Here is a 22,461-nt window from a genome sequence, read left to right as displayed (position 1 = left end):
GCACACACACGCACACACACGCACAGCGTTCTTGTCTAGAAGGGAACTATTTCGGCAAATGTGTGTGCCTTCCTCATTTTGCACGCTTTAACAACACATTTTAGATGCAGTAAATGGCAAACCTACTAAATGTCATGCTCCTAAAATCAGTTTCTTGTCCACATTAACATATTAAATTGAACAGTTCTCTTTGTGTTGGTCTCTCTCCAACACGCACCTGGCCGCAGCAGCTGAAAGTAGCCCACCAGTCATGTGATGAATTTTACAGTCGGAATGTGTTACCTAGACTATTGTATTTGCAAATTACAGAAGTCAAAGAGAGAAAGTTTTCAGAATCATGGACAGCGCTGTCACTGTCAAGAGATGATGGTAAAAAAGACTGAAATGCGACCTACTTAACAACAACACCATGGCCGGGCTACAGCACACAGTTTAATACCCACAAGCACATAGGCCTACACACCATAAAACAGGTGCTTGGCGGCGACCTAACCTCGAAATGTTAACATCCTTTCAAACAGGGGTGTGGGAGCCCATAACATTCACTATATCCCTTGGGGGGAAAAGCACTTGTACTCGCCAATTTAAAAGGCATCCGACGAGCTTGCATAGAGCAAAATTCAAAACATTTTTATTTGGGAGCTTTGTGACTCTCTCCACCTGTTCTTTTCACTTCTGTCACTTCCTGCAACAACGTTTATGTTTGAATGGCATGACTGCTAGCTTGCAGGTGTGCTCTGCTAGGCTGCTTGTCGTATTTTGCGTTTCACCTAGCTTTCAACAGAGTCCTGTCATCTTGTCACGTGATGAAATAGAAACTTAAGATTTGGAAACAATACACACTCAAAAAACTTTAAGTATTATTTCCATCTAATTTTATTACATACGTTCAATGTAAAGGGTCACATGTAAGGCAATTCTATTATGTTTAATCAGTTTAAATAAATAACATAACTTGATTTGATTGAATTAAATTCATGTAAACTTCTACATAAACCTTATGTGTTTATATATGTATTATACTTACACATTTCAATTTAGTAATTCTATTTCCTGTAATAAATCAGAAAGCAACACATACAAGAACTGTTCTGGAAATTTTATTGGCATATCTATTATAAGTCATTACAACAATGGTAGTCCAATAGTAATTTTAACATTACAGCAGCAAGACCTGCTATTGCAAAAAAACAACGACCAAGGGCACAAGGTTTTCCAGTGTATAATAAACTATAAAGGCCAAAAAATAAAGAAAAGAAATTATTTCCACTGGAATAAGTATTTCTACTATGGTAACTTAAAATACATTTTAAAATAATCTTAAAAAAACATAGATTGCCATTCAAAAGACTCTTTTATCAAATACTGATAGTGATGATAACATAGAAGTGTCAAATGAAAAGGGCAAAAGGCCTTAATACCTGCAGGAAAAAAGGTTCTTTCTATCTAGTATAACAGTATGCAATCTCAGTGCAAAAATTACACTCCAACAGCAAAATAAGCAAGTTAACACAAAGTGGCTATAGAAGATGCCAGAAATAATCAGAACAATAAGCTGTTCTGTTGTTTGTGTTTTTAAACCACGTGAACAATGGTAAAGTCCATTAAGCCAAAATGTGGCTAGCCAAACTTTCCAGCATTGCACTTAAGAGCTCACTGAAGCTTCTTAATTTTAATGTTTCCACCTTTGGGGACAGTTTGTAGCCATCCAAGTGCATTAAAACCTTCTGGAAGAACTCAAATTTACATTTGTGGATAGTTCAGGTTGAGAGTGTAGATCAGGCCAAACAGCATGTCACAACCAAAGGAAATACTTCCTAGTTCACTTAGCAGTTCCACACCCTCGACCACCACTCCAACATCCGCTGGCTTGTCTTCTACTTCTGCAAATCATGTTTAGCCCCATGGTGGTCTGTATGGTCTCTCTCTTACCTTCTTCACTGTTGACATCCTAATGGTGAAACATAAATTTACCATTTTAAAATAAAGAAAGCATTGCATGTTTAACACTGAGAGTTCACAATCAATTTTGATTACTAACCAAGTACTCCTTGATGAGAATGTTGCTGTCCTCACTGAGGTAAACACACAGGCTTCTGAGGACACAGTCCCTCTTGAGCGCAATGTATTCTAGGGAAAAACTGCAGGGGGAAAAAGTTTTTAACCATTACTGTAGCTTCAGATTAGAACTTCTGCAAAAATTCTTAACATTGTTAACAATGACAATTCTTAAAATCAGTTTCAATTCAATCCAAATTAGCTTTATTGGCATGAATGTAATAACAACATTGCCAAAGCATCATATATACACACAACATAAGAACAATCAGCCCCAGTTTGCACTTTGATATTAAAGAGGGTTTTTTTGCAAATTCTTGTCAAAAAAGCATAATTATATTGGCCATGATTTCATGTGTAAAAGAAACAGAAGGGTTAAACATCCAAGGGGTGTGAATACTTTTTTAAAAATGTTCTCAATCTTTTATTTAAAAAAGAATTAAAATATTATCCAGAACAGAAAAAAATATCTTTGTATTTTCTCTACCCTCCATTGAATAAAACAAAAACAATGTAAAGGTATTCATCCACACAGTGGATGGGATTATTTGTGTAGCACTGTGTCAGTTAGTGACATTATATTTTACACCCTGCTAGGATTAAACCTCTGTATTGTCCTAGTCGATCAGGATAACAGTTGCATTTCTTCCAGAAACTCAGTATCATGGCTCTGTCCAAGTGCTCCACATTGCCACACTACAAACTGTATGCTGCCTGACTGAACTCTCTGTTACTCTAGTCTGGAAGATCAGCCGTGTGTGGTGAATGGAAATACAATAGTCTGGATGTTGTCCACAGTCCTCAGATTCTGGCCATCATGGGCCTCTAAATAGTACAGGCCATACACTCTAAAAACTAATTCAGGGCACCTTTAGTCATTACTTACATATATATTGTTATGAAATAAAAAATCAAGTTCTGAGATACTTACTTTTTACTAGCTTGGATGACACACAAATTATGCCTATTGACTCAATATACTATCATGACTTGTGAGAGTTTAACATTTTCAGTTAATCAAAAAATAATTAAATTTTAAGTTCTGTTAATGTAAAATACAATTTGATGACATGTAAACAGCTCACAGTTTCCCTCTCCTTCATGTGCGGGCATGTTCAAGGCCAGACAAGTGACCACAGGGCCACAGCTGGAACTCATTAAATTGTAACATGGTGAATGGTAAGTAATTTTATGCTTAATTACACATATTTGCATTCGCTCAGGATTCTGTTGGTGATAGCCTACTGTAACCGAATACCGAAATCTGGAAGTCCTTACTCTGAAATTTGAGCAGTGTTAGTACAGTCTGTGTGCCGAGGTAAAGTTAGCTAGTAGCTGTAGCCTGTCACCGATTTGAGTAGGCTAAAATGCAGTAGTAATAGGTGGCCAGGTAGCCAGGGAAAACGTCTTGGCAAGCTAACTTAATATGGGCTTACCCATTAGCCACCGCTCCGGTTAGCATGTAGGCTAGCTATGTTTATAAACTAAAAGTAGCTATGTTAGCCAGTTAGCCACTTGCAGAGATCAACTTAATTATTAAGTTCATGTTACTTAGAAATGTGTTTTATTGTGGCATAAAAGGTAATTCACCATTCTCAAAACATTGCTTTAAATTAATGTAATTCTGCCAGCAGTCTTAACTTAACAATTCTAGTGGAAAACGTTAAGGTATTTTTTTTTGTTGGTCTAATGTTTTATTTTTTAGAGTGTAGTACGGCTGTACTGTCTATATGCCCAGAATGGGCTGCAGATCACAAACATACCTTTCTAAATCAGAAACTGATGTAGCTAACGAAACAGTGCTGATGTTTTGCATTTATCCGCTGAAGATGCCTTCACCTCATTGAAATGAGTCTGCAGGTAGTGTCTGTGAACAGTGGAGAGGGAGACTACAAATCTGCATAGCTGCTTCATTGGCAGTGCTCTGTAAAAGCCCACCAGAAGGCAGAAGTCGAAGTTGAAAAGCTACATTAATTTACATATCTCATTAAAACACAATTGGTGCAGTAAGATAAATAAAATGGCCCACCTTTCATACAGCAGTTTTCATTCATTCCCACTCTCATTTAACCATAATTTTTTCCCGAAAATTCTGAACTCTCTCTACAAGAACGTTTGAATGACTTAAATCTGTTGAGGTTAAACTTGCTGTCAGGTGAGACTGAATCACATGCACAGCTGCTAAATCAAGACTAGAAAAATCTAATACAGTTTAAAACTCAATTAAAGAATTACAAAAACCAAGTTACACAACAGGTACCATTTGCAGGCGTGAAAAATATGGAATGGTTTATGATGGATCACTCATTATTCTCTACTGGACAATGTGTTTTCCTGAGGTGGAAAATAAAGAGGAACCAGGCCTATGTAAGTAAAGTATAATGGAGAATAAACAGAGTTTTAATTTCCGAGAAACCACATCCTCATTTGTAAACCAAAAGTGAAACTGGTTTCAACCAGCAGAATAAAAGACGGGTCTGCACTGCAGGACTTCATTGGTTTGCGGGGAAGTCATCTACAGAACAAATCATTGAGCTTACCAATGTATACAGCACAGAGAAGAGCTCCTGGATGCAAGAATGCAAATTTGACATGGGCACATCTTCTTCAAAAGGTAGGTTTCTATAGCCTCTGCATTTGTCAGTGTTTTTTTTCTGTTAGGCTTTGTGCCTGATAGGAGGACATTAAAACCTTGGTAGGTAAATCAGTATTTGGAAATCCGATTATGAATGTAATGTGATGTAGGGCCTTCAGGGCTTTCACCGTAAACTCTGATTCAAACTGTTTTTGTCATATATCAGATGTAGGCCTATGTATGGGATTGTTCCCTAGGGAGAAATAGTCTTTTTGGCCCCCATGGCATCACATAATTTACAGCCTGTAATTATGACACTATCGCCTGCAAAGCAAAACTGGAGTTTAGCTCAATTATGTGTATTTGCCGACACATAAAATTATAGTTTTATTAAAGCTCTTTTTTTGTATCTTGGAGATGGCCATACTTAGGGTAACATATTATAAAGTAAACTAAATACATACAGTTGACAAATTAATGTAAATTTATCAAATGTAATTTTTAGGAGGACAAAGGCATTTTCCCCAGCTACTGGGGTAAGACGTATCTTAAAGGCTATGCTTAAGTTAATATATTATAAAGTAGAATAACTAGCTAAAGTTGACATTAATTTAGATCTAATCAAATGAATTTTAGGGAAAAGGCATTTTCCACTCGGGTAAGATGCCCTCCCCTATGGTGTGAAATCACTTCAAGAGGTGCAAATTACAGATAAAATAAACTAGCATTTTACTACTTTAACTAAAAACTATACAAATCTTTCTCTCTAAAAAATTGCATAACTTATCTTAAGGCTCCTCTTAATGTAAAGTGGAAGTGGGGGTCTTTTTACAAAGTTACATCTGGAGTTGCCAAAGTCATACATTTCCAAATCCTACAGACAGACAGTTGATGGTTGTGATTGGAAAAATGATGCAGTCAACTCAGCTGCATGTTTTTTTTTTTAAACTTTGTGGAATATTTAAAGCTCTTAGGGAATAAAACCTTATGCGCTTGTCTCTAATTGCTTTCAGTGAGAAGCTGTTTGAATAATCTCAAGCAAGTGGAGGGTGATCGAGAGTGAATCCATGGAGGTAAACTGCTAGTTCCAAGAGATACATAAAATAAAAATAATGTCCAATAAGGTAATATATATGGCATAATGAATTTACCACATTAAATTGTATTGTTCTTATATATCAAGGACATCAGTGAAGATTCATTTGTTGAACTGTACTGTGAGGAATCAGAGGACACTCCATCAACACCATGGCCTAGCAGCTGTCAAGATGCAAGTGATAAAGGTCAGCATTATGCAATCTATTGTTCAGCAGAACTGGACTAAATGTTGTGCAGTATGTGAGTAGCTTTAAGTAAAATCATTATTATCATTATCAGCGTTGTAATTTTTGTTATTTCTACAGTGCCCTGCCCTGCTTTAAATTCAGCAGTCTATCATGTCAGCAGTGAGCCTGTTTCTCTGCATTTGGACACTCCTGCTGGTGAAGTAGAGAAGTACATTGTGACCACTTGCTGGGAGGATTATGAAGAGCGAAAGGAAAAAACAACATCTGCATTCACAAGTGAGTAAACAAAAAACATAGCTAGGACTATGGTGGCGATGGCGCAGTGAATAAGATGCATGCCTTTGGTGTGGGAGACCCGTCCACGTCCACCATTGTGTCCCTGAGCAAGACACATAACTCCTGGTTGCTCCAGAGGCGTGCGACCTCTGACATATATAGCGATTGTATTTCGCTTTGGATAAAAGCGTCAGCTAAATTAATAAATGTAAATAAACGAGGCAATAGGCTAAGTCGCAAAGTCCTTCCCAAAAATCATTATTATGTAAAAGTGGAATAATATGGATAAATACAAACCTCAATGTCACTCACAAACAGTGGGGATCAGTCTCTCTTCCAATGCTGTGCTGCGCGTCGCGTACAAAAAGTTCAAAACAATTCAACTTCAGCGGCGGCGGCGTGTGTTTGAGGCGAGCAGGTCCGCGACAGTTTCAGGGAACGCATCCCTGTTGTCGCTAAGGGCCTTTCTCATTTACCAAATTATACACCTCCTCGACTCCTCGGGTCGAATTTTAGTCCCGCCCACCCGAGATGCGAGCTCGAAGAGTCAAGGAGGAGACGCGAGGAGAGAGGAGTCGAGGAAACGGGCATTTAACGAAATGAGATGTCCTTTCCTCGTCATTTTAAAGCGACGTCCATTAAATATGACCTGTTGCACCGCTGCATCATCTGTCCACTGTTAGAGCTGTGATCGCTGTCAGAGCTGCAGACCAGCATTTGGCACTAAAGGCTACAGATTATTTCTTCACAATCCAGAAACATGTCTGTTAACATTATAGCCTAACACGTAGAAAGGTTCCAATAAACATTATAGCATCTGTTGAAAAAAGCCTAATCATTCACTAGGCTACACGCCTACCACTTTTTTTTGCCTGTAAGGAGATGTTTCAGCCTTCAGCTTGATGAGGTGATAGTTTCATCATCAGTCCCTTTACAAAATGACACAGTAACATTAAACTCATATAGCCCCAATTAAAACTGTCATCACAGGACTCTACTGTTGGAATGACTTGTGCAGACTACATGGGCACTATTATTAAAACATGAAACACAGCAGATCAGTGCTGAACGCTGTGGTTGATATTACAGCCGAATAATTTGACTTAAGCAGCTCTTTGCACTGTTTTGTCACGATTATAGCATTTCATGTGAGGCGTGGATCAGCTCGGGCATTAACGGAATACTCATATAGGCGCATGCGCAAAGAATGCTCATTTTTTATTATTAATTTTGTTACTGTTGCTCGTGTGTAAATACGCACAGTGTCACTGGGGAGACGCTTCATCCAGTGCTATTTAATGTTAATTTTTACTATCCTGATATCAAAGTGAAATGACATTAAGGAATGCGGTTAGAACAGTGTTTTATTAGGCGCTACACAAACAGTGAAGGGCAGAAAGTTTGATCGCGCATTTGATTATTTTTAATAGGCTTAACTGATACAAGGTATGAATACAACAGGAACACTGCAGCGTCCTGCTCCGGCCATGGGTTGAATACACCGATGTATCCTTGCTTAAAGCTCCTTTAGCAAGCCTCTTCGATCCTCGATCCTCGATTCTCGACCCTCGATGTGCATTTTAATAATCGAGATGTCCTTCAAGATGCAGGATCGAGGAGTTGAGGAGACAGAAATTTGGGAAATGAGAAAGGCCAACACTCTTACCACTTCACCTCACTCTAACAGGGAAACTTGCTACTGATATTTAAGCTGCACCCTGATAAAACAAAAATGTTTCTGCTGATACCTGTTCAGAAAAAAAAACAAGAAAACTGGACTCTGATGGTAACTTGTTTTAACAAGCTAGATAAAAAGGTAATGCTCTGGCAGTGGCAAATAGCTTTGGTTTCATATTTGATTTAATCACATTAATGTTTAGGCTAAGTTGAGATTTAGGCTACAAGAAATATTTTATTACTACTATGTAAAGGGGATACTGCTGGTAAAAAGCACCTTATTTGTTTAAAGTGTTCGCAAACCACCTTATTGCACTTTTATGTATACAGTAGTACATTTAAATTAAAAGTGCGAAATACACTACTACGACAAACTTTATCAAAGAAAGAGCAGCAAGATTGAGGGTCAAAAGTATAATCATGAGATTGTTTTCTCGTGAGTAGTAAGAATGTTGTTAACTACTGAAGAAATCTTTACTACATTTTACGATGCATTTTTTCTCTAAATTCAATTCATTTTGCCGTTGATCTGACAAATGCCCATTTTGCTTTTTCAATATAAACATATTCAGCTATTCGTGTAAAGAATGCAATTTCATTTTATATTCATTATTAGGAACTGGAATGTTTTTATTTATATCTTTAAATATAATTTTATCACTTGAAAATTGAGAGAAACAAGAAACAAAAAAATGTAACGTAAGCCTAAAACACTAAAAACAAAACACAAATACATTTACCTTATAGGGAAGGACTTGAAAGAGTGTGACCTTTGGAAGGAACTGAGGATGCCATATAGGAAAATTAAGCAAAGATTTTAGATTATTCTCCAACATTATGGAGGAAATTTACCTTTCTGATGACCTGACTTAATGAGCAGTTCCCCCTAATAAAAATATTTGAAAACACACATTTGGAAGAACAGACTTGACAGAATACATTTTCGTAAGTGAGCTGATGGTACAGTGAATAAGAAACATGCCTTTGGTGTGAGAGACCCGGGTTGAATTCCCCACAGCTTATTGATTGACAGTAAAGAAAACCTACCACAGATAGCTGGGAGATAATGGATAATGGATACACACTTTCATTAATGTCCCAGACATAGAATGTGTTTGTGATGAGAAAGTTGACAGCACATTTTACTGTGCAAACTTGGCTGGCTAAAGGGTATAGTCCATGTACACATGTAACAGCTACAGTATGTTTTCTGTCAGTAGGCTGAAGCTCCACCGGTACCCATCTACAAATGCCTCAACAGCACTGTTCCTGTGCTCCAAATTTATTTTGATGGGCAACAAGACCTCCTTCATGATTACCGCCTCAGCCGTGACTCCTTGGCGTGTCAAGATGTCAACTTACATAGATAGGAAATTATTGAATTAACACGTTTCAGGAGACATTGAAATATTTGTTGGCACCAAAACATATACAGTATGCTTATGGATCATGTCTTCACAATCCACAAAAATGTCTGAGTCAACATTAGGACAGCAACATGTAGAGACATCTCAAGGTTGCAATGAACTTTCATAGCACATTTTAACATAACAGTTACTGTATCACGCGCTAATTTATGTAACTCACTCCCACGCGTTTTTGGCAGTGTGCCTTTTCCCTGTAAACAGGTTGTCATTCTCTGTTCTTAGCTTGATGAGGGTCACAGTCTCCTCATCACTCCCTGTGTGAAATGAAAATGTACAATTGATCACAAATGTAGCCTACAGCTCCAACAGTGACATGTTTTCACAACACTGTACCTACTTTTAGAATGACATGTGCAGACTACATAATGGGCAGTTGAATACAACATGAAATCCAGCAAATTAGTGCTATATGAAGAGAATATCAGGAATAATTGTAGCAGCTAAATTGGGTATAGTTTACATTCAGCAATAAAAACATGAGCAATTGGTTATATGTCTTTAAGAAATGTGGCTAGAACAGCGCCTTACTAAAAACTAAATGACCACTTACATTTGTATAGTCCTGCTTCCGCCATGGTTAGTCAAGCCGTGTTCCAGCTGCGTGTCACGCCTCTTTTATACGTCACGGCTGCCGAAAACACTTCTGTAAAGGATATACCGGTGTATCCTCGCTTATAGCTATATGAGGTGCATTATCAGAATTGAGATGTCCTTCAATATGGCATATGGTAACACTTCGCTGCGAAGCTTTGACTGTTAGATTGACAGTTGAATCAGGCTCTGCCCATTGAAGCATTGAATTTTTGACAATTTGGGGTCAGCCCTAATATACACAGTATTGTTTGGATATTGTTATACAGTTTGTTTTCTGTAATGTTTTCTCATTACTTATTGTAAAATTTATTTTGTTGTCTTGATAAGAAAATTTATTTATTTTGACTATCCTAATTGCTCTGTACCCAAGTGTTAAGAGGATGGGCAGATTAATTACCCAAGTGACTGACCAGCATTTTATCTTTCAGGCCCTGCTGTGAGGCAACAAAATCTGTCGGGAGTGCTTTAGATTTAAGAGATAAAATTCCGAATAACTTGTTTTACATTTTGTAATAAAATATGCAAATGTTTCACTGAATGAAATTACAAATTTTTATGATTTATTGGTAGTACTTAAACCGTACCTTCGTATTTACTTAAAGGGGACCTATTATGCTTTTTCATATTTTCTACCATTTCTTTAATGTTACAATCTCAGATGTTCATATTAAACATGACCAAAGTTTCAAATGATGAGGTAAAAGTATTAAAAAGAAATCCCTGTGAGCAAAAACCTCAGATATACCCCCTGTTCCGAATGCTCTGTTTTGAACAGTTTTTTCTGCTAATGTCATTCCGAGCTGGTTTTCCAAATATTGCCAATCAGAAGAAAGTGGGCTTATGGTGGGCTGGGTCTCAAAGAAACAGAAGCATCTACAGCTTGTTTCAGACAGATGCTGAAATGAGGGCCTGCATGAAGAGCCAGTATAAGATTTTTTGAACTTTGAATCGTGCAAAGCCACCATACAGGAGTTACAGAACTACAATATAGGGCTGGAAATGTAATATAATAGGTCCCCTTTAACTTTGTATGCATGTTTTATTAAAACACCTATGATTGGTTTGAAATAACACATGTATTCATATCCACAGAGACACAACTGAAGAGCTTATTGAAGGATCTGGGGTTGGAGCACTACCACGCAGAGAAGCTGTCCCTGGGCACAGTACTTCAGATTGATGAGACGACCATTACTGAAGAACCTGCCAAGTGTAATTCAGATCTTCCATTGTACTTTCTAAAGAAACTGATGATGGTTAACGTGACAGCTAGAAATGTGAAATGTACATCAGAATGTGAATCAAACTGTGATGCTGCTTCAGGAAATGCAGGGTTAGATCTTGATGGTCTGTTTGATAGTCTACATTCAGGTGACGTGATAAACCCCCTTGACATAATCACTGCTCTCTTTCTGTGTTCTGATGGTTTTGTACGGCAGGAAATGGCAGTCAAAATGTCTATGTGTCAGTTTTCTGTGCCTCTGCTGCTTCCTAATTGTGACACAAAGCAGTGCACACTCATGCTTTGGGCCATGAGAGACATTGTTAAAAAGTACAGACCTCAGAAACTGTTAGAATCCAAGGGTTTTATTGAAGACAGGATTGTTGTCTCTGAACTTCCAATGATATCTTTTGTGAGACTGGGTGAGTGCTCATTGTCTAAGTCTGAGACCCTCAATAAGCTTCTGAGCAATTCTCAGCAGTACCATGACACCTTTATTCACCGTAACATGGAGTGTGGTGACAGTTCAAGAACAATATCCAATGGATTGGCTGAAGTTACTTGGTACCTTCCTTGTGGAAACAAAAACATGGATATTTTCAGTGAGCCAGTAGCTGTAGCTAACCTTCGTGGGAACATTGCTTCATTTGAAACACAATTTTCTTTTTTGTGTCAGACATCTGCAGCAGTGTTTGTGTTCTTTGACAATTTGGACTCTGAGTGCAAGCTGCTTACCAACCAACACCACAAGGCACAGATCTTCTTGGTGGGCAACCATCAAAGCCAGAGCTTCAGTTTAGATGCTCTAAAAAAGGTAGCAACCAGGTTGGGCTTGACTAACAGCAACATCATTTTGAAGGCTAAGCACATGAATGATGCAGACTTCATCAAACATCTACAGAAAACCATCAGCAATGTAGTTGAGAACACAAAGATGAAGATGGGGATTGAGCAGATGGCTAACATTGCCCATGAATTAGGTATCTTGGTTGATGAGGACTGTGCAAAGTGCCAGACTGCCAAGAAAAATGCAGATGCCATCACTGCAGAAATTCAAGACACCCTTAAATACAAAGAAGCTCAGCTTCCCTTGCAGGGCCAAATATGGAAGGAACTGACTGTCTTAGAGAAGGAAGAATTTCGCCTTCGAAAGGCTGGGTCTGAAAACATAGCAAAGTACAAAAGTGATCTTCAGATACAGAAAATAAAACTTCGGGAAAAACAGAACTCTTATGACATGTCAAACGCTATGACATGTTTCATCAAAGCAATATCAAGTCCAGGGATAGAGAGGAGCTATTTCCTGAAATGGATGCGAATGAACCTCGATAACCTGTCTCGAGAAAAACTGTCTGGCCTCAGGGAGCTGTACAAAAAGAAATGTGAAAATTCTGAGAACAAAGAGGAGATCAAAGAAATTGACAGACAACTTTCCAACAGCTCACTGGGGACTGAACACTTCTTCCGTGAAATGGGTCAGATCTATGAAGCTTCAGTTTCCCTTCCAGAAACAGACCCATCACGTCAACAATTACAGCATCTGCCCAAACTATGCGCTGAATTGTTGCTTGATGGATTTCCCCTTGAGCTTGTAGATGGAGATGCATCCAACATACCTCTCAGATGGGTGAGTGACGTTCTCTCTCAGCTCAATGACTTGGTGTCTCCTAAGAGCAAGATACGGGTAGTCACAGTTCTTGGAGTTCAGAGCACAGGAAAGTCCACTCTCCTCAACACCATGTTTGGCGTGCAGTTTGCAGTCAGCAGTGGTCGATGCACTCGAGGTGCGTTTATGTTGCTGATCAGAATCAATGAAGATGTCAAAAAAGAACTCAACTGTGACTTCATGGTGATCATTGACACTGAGGGCTTAAAGTCACCAGAGCTTGCTCAACTGGACAATAGCCATGAGCACGACAACGAGCTTGCAACACTTGTTGTGGGGCTGAGTGATATCACCATCATCAATATTGCAATGGAGAATTCAACAGAAATGAAGGACATCCTACAAATAGTTGTGCATGCTTTTCTCAGGATGAAAGAGGTGGGCAAAAAGCCCAAATGTCAGTTTGTTCACCAGAATGTGTCAGATGTTTCAGCCCATGAGAACAACTTACGAGACAGGAAACTGCTCTTGCAGCAGCTAAACGAGATGACCCAGGCAGCAGCCAAGATGGAAAAGAAAGAGGAGAACAAGAGCTTCACTGATGTGATGGAGTACAGTCCTGACACTGGGAACTGGTACATTCCTGGACTCTGGAATGGAAACCCACCAATGGCACCAGTCAATGCAGGGTACAGTGAGGCCGTTTATGAGCTCAAGAAGAACATCATCCAAATTTTGGGAAGGTGTGAGTCATCTGCTTATAATATGTTGGAGTTTACAAAGTGGATGAAAAGCCTGTGGAATGCAGTAAAGCATGAAAACTTCATCTTCAGCTTCCGAAACAGCCTAGTGGCTGATGCATACATGAGGCTGTGCACAGAGTTCAACAAATGGGAATGGGAATTCAAAAAAGAAATGTACACATGGGCTACAAATGCTGAAACAAGAATTTCTAATTTCGGCACAGTTGCTGGAAAACCTGAGTTATCTGACATGAAAGAACTTCTCACTCTTTTGAAAAGTGAAGCTTGCACAGAGCTGACTAAATGGGAGACAAAGGTCCTTGAAAATTTGAAACAGTACTTTGAGCAAACAGAGGGTCATGTGTATCTAGTTGAAGGATACAAAGAGGAATTTGCAAGCAGTGCAAAGAGCCTTCGTCGAGAAATGGAGAGCTCTGTATATAATCAGCTCACAGCAGCAGCTGACATCAGACAGGGAATGACAGAACTTGACAGAATCAAGAAAACCACACAAAAGAATTAGAGGGGAGAGTGCGTCAGCTGATTGAGGAATGTCGGGGGAAAAAAGTCCAGATGACAGACAAAGAGCTAGACAAAGAATTTGATAAGATGTGGAATAAAACAGTAAAGGAACTATCTTTTTCTAAACAAAAGGCCACAAATGTCTTCACAAATGTGGACCACTACCTCAGAGAAAATCTATCACGTAAGGGGAGTCATGCATGTGAATTATTAAGTCAAAAAAGCCTGCAACATTGTGGACTGATTCCTTTCAAATATACAGTGGAAGGAAATTGGAACCAGTTAAAACACAAAGCCTGCCAGTTGTTCAACATTAAAGATCATGTGATGGCTTCACAGAACATGGCTGACAGCATCATAGATGCTTGCACACAGTTTGTGACTGAAAAAATGGAAAGGAAAAACAATTACCATGACACTTACATCCAGGAGATCCTACACATGATTGATGAGCGGCTGCAGAACAGTCAGAGTGTTAAGATAGCCATTGAGTTTGAAGTTTCTCTGAAACAGCACATCTGTGGAGTTGCAGCCAGACAGTTTCAGAAAATGCATGAAGATTTCATACGTGCTAATGATCCTTACAGATGTCTGAATCAAAACAAAGAAAAGTTTTGTTGATTTCAAAGACTTGTTCCATGAACGAGACCAGTGCCAGAAGAAGGCAGAAGAATTCACAAGCCGCTGCTTGAGGCCTGCAGTCGAAGACTTTGTCAACCGTTCATTGGGTCCTGATATTATTGGTGAAATGCTGACAAGATTCCAGTTCAGCACACGAATGTTCTTCCAGTATTCAGTTTTACTGGATTTGCTCTCAAAGGATGACTTTGAAAACTATAAGAGCTACATTTGCTCATATGAGATCATGTAAAGAAATGGACACACAAACAAATAGAGGAACACTTCTCAAAGGGTGATAAAGTTTTTGAGTTTGAGGATCGACATGTTCTGTCAAGTATCAACAGCATAAATGATGCTATCAACAAAGCTAAAACAGAAAAGAGTGGTAACGTGAAGACATTTGTTGAAGATGTCTGTCAAGAACTTGGTGATAAACTCGTCATTTCCCAGGATGCTCTTGGTGCTTTCATGATCCTGAACAATGCCGACCAGGAACAGTTTGCTCACTGGCTCACTGAGTGTGTGAAGGACATGGCACAGGCTCTTAGAGAGAAGTTTAAAACAGAAACCATCCAAATAAAAACTGGAAAATCTTCTTGTGAAGCCCCAGAGCGAGCTTTTCTCTAAAGTTATTGGATGTGGGAAACAGTGTCCATTCTGCAAAGCTCCTTGTGACGCAGGAGCAAGTAAACATGGAGAGCACTTTGCTCAACTACATCGGCCAGAGGGTCTGGGTAGATTCAAGTGGGATGGGACAGAAAAACTAGTCATTGACATATGCTCGTCCTTGGTGAACAGTGACATGCGTTTTCGCTGTAATGGTACAAAAGGTGAATGGCACCCTTACAAGAACTACAGAGAAATTTTCCCAGACTGGATAATCCAGTCAGATGTAAGCTTAGAGGCGTCAGACTACTGGAAATATGTACTGGCAAAGTTCAACAAGGAGTTTGCTGAATCATATAATGCAGAGCCTGCTGATATTCCTGAAACTTGGAAAAAAAATCACACGTAAACAAGCAGAAGCGAGCCTCAAAGAGTCGTTTAACATCAAGTGAGAGAACACATGCTTTGTGATTACAGAGGTGCACGTTACTCATTACATTCATCCTCTCACGGATATTTTGATCTCACTTGTTTTATATGACAAGAAGAAAATTACAAGTAGTAACATGCTGTATATAATATGACATGGTTGAAGATATTATCAGTATTCCACATATTTTATCAGTGACTTACAAGAAATACAGAAAATATCAACTCCAATTAGTCCTCTCCCTAAACTGATATCACATTAAACATGTTAAACAAAAATAATCTGCTTTACCTCTGTGTAAATGTTGATGAGGACATTTTAAAATACTTTTTCATACTCTTAATCAATGTAGGGGTGCATGTTATAAACATACTAAATGTTTCCAATTTGATTAAATCTGAGTTTGAATTTATCAATTTTGTGTGACAGATGAAGTCATCATATTTTTTTCATTTTTCTTTTACCAAGTATGATCTGATATGTAATCTTTCATTTTGTGAAATATCTAATGTCACATATTTACATAATTCTTTTTTAAATCGATCTTTGTGTGGTTCTGTCATAATATGATTTGAGATTGTTTACTTGGAATTAATTAAAATGAAATATTTAACATTTATTATGGATCATACATTCCATATGTGGTGTTGTCAACATGTACACATTACTTCCTTGTGTTAACTGATTCAATAAAGAGAAAAAATCAGCAGACTGGCTATGAATGTCTTTAATGTTTCCCAGATCAGAATCACAGCATACAGTGTATAATAACTTCTAAAGTAAACAGAAATATCATCACCTCATTTATTTATATAGTTTTACTATACCTTTTTTTAATAATAATCTTTTTTTAAATTCCATTATTTAACATTTTTCTTCATCTCAAGTCTTGGGTTTCTGAATCCAACAAAGAATGTAAAAATAAGACAACAGGTGCAACTTCTCAATGGAGACCAAGCTGAAGGTTTATGTGAGTCAGTGTGTAAGTGTTTCTATCTGTTTAAGTGTTTATCTCTGTGTGTGTTTGCCATTGTTGGTGTCCATCATGTGCATCCATGCACCACCGACCTGACACAGGATCTGACCTCAGTGATATGAAGTAACCTTGTTTTGCTTGGCTTTGGGGCATGTTGAAATAAGAATAAACCAAAATTCAGCCACAACTGAGAGAAGCACAGGGCTGCAGTAAGTCACTTTGTAAAACAGATGAGGCTTTAGTGTGTGTCCACAAACATCCCGTCTTATCCTCTGTTAAACACACATTCTCAGAGTCTGAAAGTGAACTCGACTTTTCAGATTTACTTTCATCCATCAGCAATGTTGGGGTAGTTACTCTAAAAAGGTAATGGATTAGGGGAGACCGGGGCAATTGTAACATTTTTTACATTTTCCTTAATAACTTACAGACTACCTGAGATATACAAGTCATCTTTTGATACAAGAAACACATGTATGTGCACTAATTGATAATATAATTGATATATTTTCACTTGTAAGAAAAATACTATAATATTTAATTAAATGCAAGAAGTCAGAGTGTTACAATTGCCCAAGGCAAGGGGGCAATTGTACACAACACTGAAAAATAAGTCATATTAACCCACTGTATGTCAATTAAAGGCCTAGGCTACCTCAAAGTAATTACTTTACTGCTAATGTTACTTAAGAGTGTTTTTATAGGGTTAAAATTATTTTAGATGTCAGGCATCCTCTGCTAAGTTCTCTGTTCTAACTTCGTAAAATTGCTTTTCACAAGTGAACTAGTCATTCTCTTTCGTTTTGCTGGGTCTTATACAATCAACTACTTTAAATCCACTATATAGACAAACTGAAATTGAAAGGAACTTTACTTTTACAGGCCTATATAACATTCACACTTTCTGTTAAACACATATAAAACACACATTATTTTCAACACGTCAACACGGACAAACAAGCTGCTTACATTGGGCCATGTGGCTTGGAACATCAGTGAACACAGTGTTACAATTGCCCCCGACGTTGCAGCCATGATAAAATCTTCTATGCCCGCTAGCCACAACTATATTAGCATAGTTTGTTAGTGTTAATTGTTAATCAATAACCTACAGATGAAATCTATGTATGTTTAAATTTGTAGTAATTTAAACTTTAGACACCAGAAGAAATATACTGTACATCTAAAAAGTTATTCATACCTCAAAATCAGTATTTTGTTAAAAACTTCTGCTGAGGTGAAATGATCCTGCTCCTTTTCCACAGGCAGAGAAAGAATCCTACTGAGCATGTGCAGATTAAGTGTCATCACTCTAGCTTGTTTCTGTTTAGAGAAATTGAGTGTGTTACAAGTGCCCCCTGTCTCATAGTTACTTTTTTTAAAAGTAATGCCTTACTTTACTAGATTACTCACTGCTGAAAGTAACTAGTTACACTACTAGTTACATTACTTTTGGATTAGGCCTACTGCGCAACATCACCTGTGATGGACAATAACAATGTCTAACTCCATCCTCAGTCCGCACGCAGTGTTGAAGCAAATTCTGCTCAGTCCTGCTCTGGAACCACACAACCGGCATCTCCTCGTCCTCTTTTCTCCCCAACCACACTAATAATTGGTGACTCCATAACCAGAAACATCCGTTTCTTTAACGCTACCACTCGCTGCTTCCCCGGTGCCACCACGGCTGACATTTTAAAAAAACTCCAGGACCTGATGCCGTCGCTCCCGTCCTCCATCACAAGAGTGATAGTCCATGTCGGAACAAATGACACAGCTCTTCAGCAGTCTGAGCTGACAAAATTAGATTTTAACCGTCTTCTTAACTTTTTAAAGCAGTGCGGAAAGTCCGTTTTTATCTCTGGTCCCATTCCCACAGTCGGTCGCGGTGCTGCCCGCTTCACTAGACTCCTTGGCCTCCACGACTGGCTCCAGTCCGCCTGCAGGGCTCACCGTGTGTTTTATGTGGATAACTTTAATATTTTCTGGCAAAGAATGTCCCTTTTTAAGACAGACGGACTTCACCCAAACAAACGGGGCTCAGAAATGTTAGCTGCGCACATACAGCATGTGGTGCGGTCCACACATGACTTACGTGAATGACTAATCATTCATGCAGCACACCTGGACACACCACCGCTCACTGAACAGATCTCTGCCTCACTGCCACAAACAACTGTCTCCACCTGCTGGCATGTAAAGCCGTCTGCTCCCAGCGCTGTTCCACAGACTTCTATTCCTGTCATCATCACGCATAGACCAGTAAACCGAAATGTGCACATCCCACACAGAAATATTAGTAATCTCTTAAGGATTAGGACAACTGCACCAACTCCAGCACCCAGAACAAACTCATTTAAAATGGCTCTCTTCAATGTGAGATCACTTTCAAGTAAGACTTTTATCTTAAATGATTTTATCTTGTCTGCAAATCTAGATTTTATGTTTTTAACTGAATCCTGGTTGCAAATGAATGACTATAGCCAGCTAGCTGAACTGTGTCCGCCTCAATATGATTGCTTTAGTCAACCGAGGGTCAGTGGTCGTGGTGGTGGGCTAGTGAGCGTGTATAGGAAAAATTTTAAATGTCATCAAGTACGCTGTGATGAATTTAGCTCCTTTGAAGTTCTCACTCTTAAAGTTGGAGGGCTGCAACCTATCATATTTGTTATAATTTATCGCCCCCCAAAACCGCCTGGAGGATTTTTATCAGAACTTCCTGAATTTTTATCTACTCTGGTTTTAAATTATGACAGAATTGTTCTTTGTGGCGATTTTAATATTCATGTTGATGACCCCAACAATGTTAATGCAACTGACTTTTTAAATATGGCCACTTCTTTTAACTTCAAACAACATGTCAAAGGGCAAACACATAACCGTGGTCATACACTGGACTTGGTTTTTACCCTGGGTGTCAGCATTTCCTCTGTGGAATTGGTGGACATGACCATATCTGACCACAGATGTATTGTTTTTAGCTGCGATTCGCCTGTTACTCATGCCGCCTCACCAAGCTCCGTGTGTTGTCGCATCTTTAATGAACAAAGTGTTTCAAAGTTTTGCGCATTCTTTCAGAGCCAAAGCCAACACCTGTCTGATTCCAACACCAACAATCTGGTCGATCACTTCAATCATATCTGCTTGTCGTCACTAAATATTACTGCTCCTCTAAAGGTTAGGCCTACGTCTAAAGCTAGTAAGCAACCCTGGATAAATGACAGCATTCGCAGCCTCAAAAGGGAATGCAGGAAAGCAGAGCGCAGATGGAAAAAATCCAGTCTCCAAGTCCATTACCTCAGTCTGAAGGATTTATTAATTAACTAATAAAATGGTTAAGGATGCGAGAACACACTATTTTTCTGAACTCATTACTACACATAAACACAATCCCAGGTTTCTGTTTAAGACTGTGGATCAGCTGGTAAACCCAACCCCTCCTTGTGCCTCAGCTGGAAGTAATGATGACTGTGAATTGTTTTTATCTTATTTTACCAATAAGGTGGTGTCAATCAGAGCCTCTATTACCCCCGTGGCCTCTTACTCAGAGGTCCCTCACCAGCAACAACAGAGTTTTAACCAGTTTTATCCCATCGACTTGTCTGAGCTTTTAAAAACAGTATCACAAATGAGAGTGTCCTCCAGCCCACTTGATATAATACCTACAAAATTTTTACTGAAAGTAATAGATTCTGTTGGGCCCCATTTGATCTCTGTTTTCAACAGCTCCCTATCTACTGGTTGTGTCCCTGATTATTTTAAAACGGCTTGCGTGAACCCACTTTTAAAGAAACCTGGTTTAGATCCCTCCCTCCCACATAATTTTAGACCAATTTCAAAACTGCCTTTTATTGCAAAGATTCTAGAAAGAATTGTGTCCAAACAGCTGCTCACTGTGCTGGAAAATAACAAATTATTTGAAAAGTTTCAGTCTGGTTTTAGGAAGTACCACAGCACTGAGACTGCCCTGCTTAAAGTCACCAATGACCTTTTAATGTCTGCTGATGAAGGTATGTGCTCAGTCCTTGTACTCCTGGACCTTAGCGCTGCTTTTGACACCATTGATCACAACATCATGTTAGACAGACTGAGGCACTGGGTGGGGATCTCTGGTACTGCTCTAGAATGGTTTTCATCCTACCTGTCAAATAGGAAGTTTTGCGTGTCTGTAAACAACTATGTCTCTTCATTCTGTCCAGTTAAATATGGTGTGCCTCAGGGGTCGGTCTTAGGACCCATTTTGTTTTCCTTGTATCTGCTTCCCCTTGGACATATTATCCATAAACATGGCATTTCTTTTCATATTTATGCTGATGACACACAAATATACTTGCCCGTCAGATCCACAGACCCTGGAATGCTGAGTTCACTTAACAACTGCCTTTGTGAAGTTAAAAAATGGATGTCAAATAATTTCCTCCAGCTGAACTCAGACAAAACAGAAATCCTGGTCATCGGGTCTCAGCAGATGGCAAATCAAATACTGCCATCTGCTGGTTCCCTAGTAAATCACATTAAGCCTGTGGCAAAGAACCTTGGTGTTTGGTTTGATAGTAATTTAAATTTCGAGCAGCACACCACAAAGCTTGTTCAATCATGTTTTTATCAACTTAGAAATATAGCTAAAATTCGATCTATGTTAACTTTTAAGGACACCGAGACCATTTTACACGCCTTCATCTCATCACGCCTGGATTATTGCAACAGCCTTTTCACCTGTTTAACCTAAAAATCTACTGATCGACTCCAGACTGTCCAGAACTCAGCTGCCAGGCTTTTAACCAGAACAAAGAAATATGACCACATTACTCCTATTTTTGCTTCATTACACTGGCTCCCAGTATGTTTTAGAATTGACTTTAAAATTCTATTGATCACTTTTAAAGCTCTTCATGGCCTCTCGCCTTGTTATATTTCCGACCTTTTAGTCCCATACGCACCAGCACGTACCTTGAGATCCTCGGGCAGAGGTCTGTTGTCGGTTCCAGAGTCTCGACTGAAAACTAAAGGGGACAGAGCGTTTGCTGTCAGGGCCCCGAGGCTCTGCAACAGCCTGCCCGAGGAAATCAGGTCGGCTGAGTCAGTGAACTCTTTTAAGTCCCTTCTTAAAACATACTTTTATAGGAGAGCTTTTCCCGATCTTATTTGACTTTATTTTATCCCTTTTATTTTATTGTATTTTACTAATTTTATATTAAATTTTCATGCTCTTATCTTTTTTTTTGTAATATTCTTTACACTTGTTAAAGCACTTTGTAACTTGTTTTTGAAAAGTGCTCTACAAATAAGGATTATTATTATTATAAAGTTACACCCCATATATGCCCAGATCAACACAAATCCTTATTATCACCATTAACCATCTAGTGCAAATATTAATTTGTTGAAAATAATACAAATTACAAGAATAAGATGCTGGCCCTCATCAAGACTTCAAAGGAAAAACAGTGAGAGGGAGGATATTTAGAAAGTTGTGTGGTGCTGTGGAGACCCCCCAACTGCAGTAGTGCATGGATCATGCTTAATATTGATCCAGCCAGAGGGGAACGATCACGAACCACAGCGTGTCGGTCGGAGCAGCGACACAACCCGTAGGGTTTGAGAGGGAGTGGGGCGATGGAGCGTGATCGTTGCGGATGGTCGGTGATCGTTCCCTCTGGCTGGATGAAGTCTGATGCTCCGCGTGAACCATGATGATAGAGAAATATAGAGATTAATAGCAATAAAGCAAGCTGTCAATATTTTCGAGACCCCCTAAAATATCATAAATCATGCTTTTAGTTCGCAGGAGTCTCTCAAATCATTTCTCAGAGACAACCTGCACAAGACTGCCCAGGCTAAA

The 22,461-nt window shown here is 38.9% G+C and overlaps 1 long non-coding RNA gene and 1 pseudogene across 1 annotated transcript; one reads left to right on the top strand and one right to left on the bottom strand.

Moving 5' to 3' along the window:
- Positions 1 to 1,084: 1,084 nt before the first annotated feature.
- On the bottom strand, positions 1,085 to 6,707 carry LOC119912489. The gene is made up of 3 exons (XR_005446167.1): positions 6,493 to 6,707; positions 2,042 to 2,141; positions 1,085 to 1,951 (listed from the first exon to the last, which is right to left on the bottom strand). It is a non-coding gene; the product is annotated as an uncharacterized LOC119912489 (long non-coding RNA).
- On the top strand, positions 2,792 to 16,354 carry LOC119912488 (annotated as a pseudogene).
- Positions 16,355 to 22,461: the final 6,107 nt, after the last annotated feature.

This window comes from Micropterus salmoides, unplaced genomic scaffold (assembly GCF_014851395.1).
Source record: "Micropterus salmoides isolate LMB-PRFRI ecotype aquatic unplaced genomic scaffold, ASM1485139v1 Ms_hic_scaffold_2, whole genome shotgun sequence".
In the NCBI taxonomy this organism is placed as follows: Eukaryota; Metazoa; Chordata; class Actinopteri; order Centrarchiformes; family Centrarchidae; genus Micropterus; species Micropterus salmoides.
This window is presented reverse-complemented; position numbering and strand designations above follow the sequence as displayed.